Source organism: Symphodus melops (genome assembly GCF_947650265.1).
Source record: "Symphodus melops genome assembly, chromosome: 6".
Taxonomy (NCBI): Eukaryota; Metazoa; Chordata; class Actinopteri; order Labriformes; family Labridae; genus Symphodus; species Symphodus melops.
Window position 1 is genome coordinate 18,932,330 of NC_136696.1, and position 8,902 is coordinate 18,941,231.

Sequence of the window (8,902 nt, forward strand, 5' to 3'; positions counted from 1 at the left end):
GCCATGCCAAAGCAGTTCATTTTGGTTTTCTATATTTCTTATCTCATGTAGCTCTGTAACTGCATGTGTATGGATATGTGTGTGAGTTTGTAGCCCACTTATACTGTCTGCCTGATGTGCTGCTAAACTCTGGTAGCAAAGTCATATTATTATTTTCTATTGGCATCCAACATGTCCTCTAAAGGCCAAGTATCAATATAAAGGGTAAAGTTTAGGATTAAGTTATTGTGAAGTGTAGGTTAATAGTAAGTAAGAGTGACGATATCCTTCTCTTACAAGTTAACAGAAATAAGTCTGTGGGTATATTGCTTAAGTCTTCAAGTGTAAAAATAACATAGCCAAAATACATGAAAGAATATGTCCCAATAGATCAGCTTAAAATTAATGTGCACTGCTGCCTATAGTGTATTGCTGTACGTCAGCTTGAACATTACACTTACCCAGGGATCTATGTTCCGTTTGTTTCCCATTATTTAAAAGTGAATGGATGTTTTAAGCTCTTGGAGCCAGCAGAATATGCTAAAAAGGGAAGCAGAAATATAAATTATCACCTTCAAACATGTTTTGCTATCATTTAAGCCTATGTACACAACAGACATGGAGAAACATTGTCATTTACTTACATTCACCTGTCCCCACCAGCTCTCCTTCTCTGTTGCTGTTCCACAGATGCAAGCCAGAACAGAAACTCAATGAACCAGAGGTTTTTAAAACACAGACTTAGCTGTTAAATATGTACGCTTTTAATTATTTTTGCACCAGTTTAACACGTCTTTTAGTAGATAGATAGATAGATAGATAGATAGATAGATAGATAGATAGATAGATAGATAGATAGATAGATAGATAGATAGATAGATAGATAGATAGATAGATAGATAGATAGATAGATACTTTATCGATCCCGAGGGAAATTCAAGTAAAATGTAAGAGAAGTTTTGATAAAAGTTGCATGCCGTTAAGAGAACATGTTTTTTTTGATAAAAACAACTCGCTTCCAGATGGAACAAATCACCCCCGATTCAAGACTATATTTTCCTCTGAAACGCAGTTCCAATCTTATGGTAAAGTGGTCATAAAATGTATATGCAGCAGATCCAAGCCTGCAGAGGGCAGAATAACACTTCCCAATGCAAGAAGAAGAAGAAGAAGCAGAAGAAGAAGAAGAAGAAGAAGAAGAAGAAGAAGAAGAAGAAGAAGAAGAAGAAGAAGAAGAAGAAGAAGAAGAAGAAGAAGAAGAAGAAGAAGAAGAAGAAGAAGAAGAAGAAGAAGAAGAAGAAGAAGAAGAAGAAGAAGAAGAAGAAGAAGAAGAAGAAGAAGAAGAAGTTGTTTTAGTGTGAACCAACTGGTACTAATTATTTTATTTCCCCCCATTTGTGAAGTGGTTGCGGGCTGCTGGTGGAGGCTCAGCACTCTAGGTGGTTCCCTGCACTGTTTGTAGTGGTAAGCGAACTGGGACACAATCATTTGCACCTGTTTGCCGTGAGTTCACCATGAGTGGTGAGTAAAGTGCACTCCCTGGAAACACAACCTCAGATGTTAGGCTTCCTCCCCTCTGGTGGCACCACTCAATCATACCTCCCATCTTGCTACTTTTAATTATTGCATTTTGATTGGAACTGTTTTTAGAATACAATAAATCATATAATAAAACTAATATACATATCCCCATTTTTTTTTCTCCTCATTAACACAATAACTAAAACCTCTCTTCACAGATAATATTAGTGTAAGTTTTCAATAAATTTACGTTTGCTTTTGGAACCATGTCTCTGTCTTAATTCGGTTGTCAAACCTGTGTTGCCTATATTTGATTAAGGTGTCTGTATATTTCCTGGGGTGAAATTCCCCAGGTGGTGTTGTCAGGTCAATAAAACTAGTTTTTTTTTTTTTTTTGGGGGGGGGGGTTATTATGCACCATGCCTTAGAATCACCTGGCTACAAACGGGTTGGTTGTTTGTTAATTTTTGTCTTTTCTGAGCCAGAATTGTGATCCCCTTTCCAGCTCAGCAGGTGAAGGTATGCACAGCTGGTATGCCAACCACCTTTAAACAAAAGAACAATGGGTAGGCCCTAAGTGGAGGTAAAAAAAAAAAAAAGTGGTTTCTTGAACACTACACACTGCTAATTAACCGCATCTGCAAGAAAAATGACGTTACTTGTTGTCTTTTGGGATGAGAAACTAGTGATGGGAATTCCCGCTCTCAAACAATACAAACTGAGTCGTTTACAAATGGCACATCACTACTTTTGATAAACTTTTTCATAAAGTGAGGAGATGGCAGCCAACACGAAAGTATCCCTCGTTTAAACTGCAAATAGCCAGCAACATGTTCACCTCTGACCACAATAAATTGTGTGTGTGTGTATGTGGGGGGGGGAGTCTTATTGGGCTAGCCATTCAGTGAAGGAAGAACATGTGAAAGGACTTTCTATAATGAGGAATTTATTTAACGCTGAAGCTTTTTGGGCATTTTTTTTTCCTTCACAAAAAAAGATACAAGCCTAAAAGTGGTCCATATAAGAAGATAAGTAATGTCTTGCTTGCATGGACACCACCAAAAGGCCTATGTCATTTGGAAAGTTGGATCACATGAGCACATCAGCACAAATAGTTTGGTGAACTGCAATCTCCGGTGTTAAACATTGACAACAAACTTTATAACATGACACTGGCCTACATTTTAGGCTCCATTTATTTTGATTGGCAAGATATGTTGACATAATTAGCCTCTCTTATGCATGTTTCTTAGCACCAGACTGGAATGAGCTTTCCTTTTGTTCACTCACTTTTGTGAATTATTGAAAAAAGCCTTTGTTCTCTTCGGTGCTCCTTTGAATAATTGATATGGGTGGCATTCATTCAAGAATACAGTGTACCCTTTACAATGATCTCACATCCACAAATTTCCCTCCCCAAGACTTGAGAAGAACAATCTGAAGACACGTTCAATGTTTGTTCTGGAGTCTGAAGGTAATAACACTAAAAACATGAAGAAAGAGTCACAATTGCTTGTTACTCAAAAATGTTTGATATGCCTCATGTTTGCTCCAGTGTATTGTAGAGTAAAACAGATGTTTCTTTTCCTTGTATCTTTCGGTGTCTTATCATCATGAGGAGGCGGACGTTTCATAGTTTGGCTCTATGAACTCCCAGCCTGTCTGCTCATTTGGTACAACATTATTAAGAACTTAGTTTTTCAATTAGTTTGTTTTAAGTAAATGTTTATTAAGAGCTGATTCTATATAATACCACAAATTGTGAATTTCTTTAAAGTGTCATCTGTGCTTTGAGGGGAGAAATGCTCCTTTGTCATAGAGACTTGTTGGTTGTCTTTTATTTCATCCATACATCATTCTACACCGTATTAACCCTTTAACAACTGCACACAGCCGATGAATACAGCCGAATGGTGAGAGGACCGAAACTCGTTAACCCGGTAATTTATCACATCAGAGGTCAAGGCAGAGGAAGGAAAACATAACATCTACCTGCTGGATTTATATATACCAAACTTAAGTGAAGTAATTAGAATTATGTGGGAAGACAGGATGGTAAATTTTCCAACATATATCCATACAGGGAAATAATTATGTATAATGTATAATCATATTTGCTGCACACAAACCTTTACCGTTTGTGTAAACAGTTTCTCTAATCTTTAAAGTTAAGAAGACCTTAATACAGCAATACAAAATAATGAATTAACTAGATGACAAGCTAGGACATCTTCGTAAAATAATGTAATGATCATATGGCTTTAGGCTTTAACAATATTCTTAAATAGGTACAGTATAAACATTAAGACTCAAAGAGATAAAGACAGCCTAAGCTTGGAGCAATGAATTATATAAATTAATACAACTGATGTGCTTAAGAGAAACCTATTGTAACAGTCCTCCCTATGTGCTTAATATACATCGTTTGACAGTCAGCCAAACTCCATTCAATGGTGAGTCAGATAGTTAGTTGTTCTTTGATTTATTCACCAGATTGAATAAGAAGTGAAAACTACAAGACAAAAGAAAATGCACAGATTACTGTCATACCAAAGGTTGATGTAAAAAAAATTAAGGGTGGGAATTTAACTAATTAACTTAGGGCATTTTAAGTGCATCACAATATTTGCCATAAAAAGCAATACTTCTCAATCTAAATCGATTTTGGTGGATGAATTAATGCAATTTTACTTGCTTCTCATTTTCATAAAGCTGTTGGATCTTGTTTGAAATAGTTTTTCTGCACAGCATTTGGAAAGTTGGATCACATGTTGCTATCATTAGCACATTTTCTAACCCCTTATCGTCTACCACTAATAGTGGTCTACAGTCCAGAGCAATCAATTTAGCGAGTGAATTTGTAATTTATCAGACAGTGAATTACTCATTTTGGTCTTGAAGCCAGTCATTTGGTCGAGTTTAGGCTGCAAACACATCCTGTACTAGCGCGAAGCTAGCAAACTGTGATTAAATTGTTTTCTTGTAATTAAATCGTAATCAACGCGTTAAAGTCCCACCCTTAAAAGAAATACAAACGATTAACTAAATGATGAATGTTGACGTACTACCAATACAGTATATAAAAAATAATACATTGTTGTCACTAATGCTATGCTACCTCAGTTGCATTACAGAAAATGTAGCAACAAGGCTAATTCTAAAGCTAAGCAACATGCTATGCTACATTACAAGCTCAAAAGACTTTTACTTTGAATAAATGCTGCAGCTACATGCTAACAGAATATTTTTACTTAATTTATTTTTTCTTCCAAGTATTATTTTCATTTTTACACAGGAGGGTCTACAGGCTCGGTGAATCCCCAGGAAAGGTAAGTCAGCAGAGAGGTGTAAGAGTACTAAAATATTATACCAGTTCAAAATGTACTCATATAAAATTACCATAGCTCAAATTTAAATAGACTTTCAAAAGGATCCCCCCCCTTTTTTTTAACAAGCAGTATTTTAATTATGGATAATTCAATAATCAAGGCTTACTGTATAATGTTAAAAATTAGCATCTTTATTTATGACAGTAAAAGTTAAACTATTTAAGAAAATACTGGCAGCGCATTTGTCGAAACATAATGTAAAGAGTATTATATTTATTTTTAATATTCTGATGCAGTTTAGTCTCAAAGGCTGATGAAGCTGCAACTGAACCTGAGATGAAATATAATCCATTTATTGTTTGTAAAATGAGCATATTTTAGTTTGTATTAGATGTTTTAAGAAGGAACTGCGTTCACCTGAGTGTTAAAATTTAAACATTTCAGAGTTGATTTTTACTCCCAACGTGTTGTTTTAACTCATTCTGAATTAAATGGTGTTTAGTGTTGGAGTTGTTTCAGTGTTGATCCGTTGGTGTTCGTCTCACTCTGCACAGTTAATTAATAGCTTAGCTTCACCGGGTCTCCTGCTCGTGGAGAATATGTACTTTAAAAGACCTGTTTATTGCCATGAACTAAATGGCTTCAGTTACATGTCACATTGACAAGCTAATGTTAGCGAGCTGTATCTTGTAGTTAGCTAACCATTAAAATCATTAAGCTATCAATGAACACAAATAACTTTTAAACCTTTTAGCAATGAAAGTATGCATGTTTATGTTTACATCTTAAAGTTGGAGCAAATGTGTTTGTTTGGTTTTTTTTTTACTGCACTGTCCAAGCATTATGGCCGTCGTCTTTGCCCCCTCACTTTTGGCCACAAGTGTGTGTGATGCATTTATTGACCTTTATTTGTCATGTAATTTGGCTTTGCACACAGCATTTGTGTCATTTGTGTCTCTCAGGAAATGGGTGGACTGAAAAGGGGGAATCACTGAGGCCATTGTCGGAAACCTGTCTGAGATCCTTCACAAAGCCAATTAAATGCAGTTTATCAACACATGGAAGGTGAAACCATGGGAGCTTCAATTTCAATCTGACAGTGATCCAAGCCAGGTGCATCATTTTGAGCCATAAAGAGGAATTTAACATGCTCAACATCAGCTTTTCAAGTGTATTGTTTTCATATAAGTACATAATGGCTGCCTGCTGTTTAATAACAAATTATGTGAAACACTGATATAATCTTCTGTTAATTTGACTCTAAAAAGTGTGGAGCTACATAAACCCTGAAAAGGTGTTGAAATCAACTCTGGGAGTTATTTCAACACTGGGCTTTTACTCTGAAGCTTCTGATGTCTTTGTGGCGGCATGGAAAAGAGTCAACCATGGAGCTACAATGCAGGGAGGACGACAAAGGACAGCCACAAACCAGCCCAACAGTGCCAACAGAGGGCAGCAACCAGTGCAGGTAAGTCTCTCATGTGGGAGGGCCCGTCACCTAGCAGGCCAACAAAACCCTCTAGCAAAAAGCTAACTGGTTATCTATGTGAACTTTAAGGCCATACTAAATAAATGTACCCACATGTCCAAGTGGTTCTTCTCTGTGATTGTGAATTGTTTTTAGTGACTTTTAAATTTTCTATTTTAATATTTCTTATTTCGTTTTGCTGCTTTTGATGTTGTGTTAAGCACTTTGAATTGCCTTGTGGTTGAAATGTGCTTTATAAAAAAAAAAAAAGCTGGCCTTGCACTAATGTGCTTTGTACTACGTCCTTGCATTAAAAATGACTGTTCTATTCAAATGAAATACATTGAAGTTAATGGAACCATGCTTAGGGCCTTGTTGGACCCTTGGAGTGTTTAAACACTGGTATACAGGAAGTTTGTGTCTCTTTTCCAGGAAGCAAAGGAGAAGGAGCAGGAATCCAAGTTGGACATCATTAGTGACGAGTTTATTTTACAAATTGCCTCATCTATGGTCAACAAGAGTCAGCGTTGCAGCTAGTGGTTGCCCAAGCTGCTGGAAACACCATGCCTGCCATGCGATCTGGGCAAACACAAACGAGGCTTGTATTAAAAAAAACATTTCCACTGGCCTGAGTAGAGATGTTGCTCAGTTTTATAAAAGTTGTGCAACATTTTACGTAAACACAGCAGAAATCAATTCTCTTTAAATGTCTACAATGAGTGAGAAGCGCCAGCTGTACTGTTGTTGCAGTCTTGGGACGGTCTTGCGTATAACGTTGTTTTAGTCAAGGACTAGAGAAAATAAGAATAACATACTTACTGCTTATTCAGATGTTATGTAAGTGTGTTTAGATATCAATGATTCTGTGTCAATTTATGTTTAATGTGAAGCTATCAATTAACAGTGTGCTAACATTAACCTGCTTACAATGCATACCATGGCATTTTGCTATTTTTTTTTCCAACCACCTGCTCTAAATGGTGCTTAATTACAGTGTGTTCAAATGTATTGATCTTTGTGTGGATGTGAATGGACAGGGTTTTGGAGGTGTGTTGCTGCAGGAGGGCTGAGACTTCAGAATAGCGGAGGTGTTGCTTCAGAGAGGCTTTGCAGAAGAACAGGTACTTACTTTTATTTGGATGAATTTCTATTTTTTCCATTTAACATTTTTTTAATTATTATTTTGTCTTCTCTTTCTCACAGACATAGTAAACGAAGACGGAGAGGATGGACTTTTCTAATAACGGGGGTTGGTTGACAATTGCATCTGTGATAATTGATGGTGTGCAATACTCTTGTGTCACAATAAACAAAAAATACAAAATTCTTTTCTGGACTTTAAAGTGTATTAAGCTTTAGTTCTGTTTACTACTCAAAACCTTTTGAGCTGGAATCTTTGGGTCACCTTACAGTTTGTTGTTGTTGTTTCAGTTTGACAGTAGCAACATTCCTGTTGACATTGCCCTTACAAATAACACTAACCTTATTTCAAGCATTTATAAGTTTGTATTGCTTATTTTGTATTTCACATTAAAGCATATTTTAGGCAGTTGTGTGTAGCCTACAGAATAATGAAGTTGTATTCTTAGTTGCACTGATATTATAAATCTTTAAAATGCTGAATTTAGTTCTTTTATCATCTATAGTGCCTATCTATTGTAAACTGTGATAAGTTGAAGTAACATCAAAGTTCTTTACAGTCGCCGCAACCTCCGAAACTCCCCGCCGGCCCACCATCGTGAGTGTGGGAGTCAGGCGTGTTCAGCGATGGGATCGCCCGAAAAAATCAGAGGGGTATCATCAATATTGCCACTATTATCCCTCTACTGGTTGACAGCTTTTATCCAGATCAATACAAATGCATGATTTATTTGTGGCGTCTCTGCTGCCAGCTCTTTACTGTGACATCTACTTAATATTTTTGTTGGTTTGTTTGTGTGCTTTATTTGAATCTACTCATTTTAACAGGTTATTCTTTAGCAACTGATTTGAGTATATTAACCCAACTTTTAACAAGGTTAGATTTAATTAATGTGTGCAGTCTCTTGCCTCAATTTTAGTTAATGTGTATCTCTTTTTACTTTGTATTTATTTATTATGATTTATTTATTTTTCAATGCTGGTGAAACTATATATTATGGTGAACGTACCAGTCTTTGTGTACAACTATTTTGTGTAGTTCATCTTTTCCCCAGCAGAGGGCACAATTGTTTTGATGAAGATTTGAATGGCGTGTCAAATGATCTGATGACAAACGGGGCTTAAAAGATTCAATTACTCAGGTAAACTTGTGTGGAGACAGTTTATATACTTATAGTTTTATATCAAGTATTTCTGGTGTTTTGTAATTTATTTGTAATGTTATCTGACTTCAAATGGCAGCCATAAATATTTAAGTTGTATTAGTGTTTTTGTTTAACACCTTAAATATTTAAGGCTACATGTTATGTGTGAGATCAGCATTGTCTCTGGCACTCTGTATATTCAGGTGTAGATCTCATAAACTTTTCTTGTTTTTCATTTTTGTTATGAGTAACTTCCTAACCCTCATTCTTTAAACAGGTGATCTGTCAGCACTGACAGCTTAGGTTAATGATCAAACCAA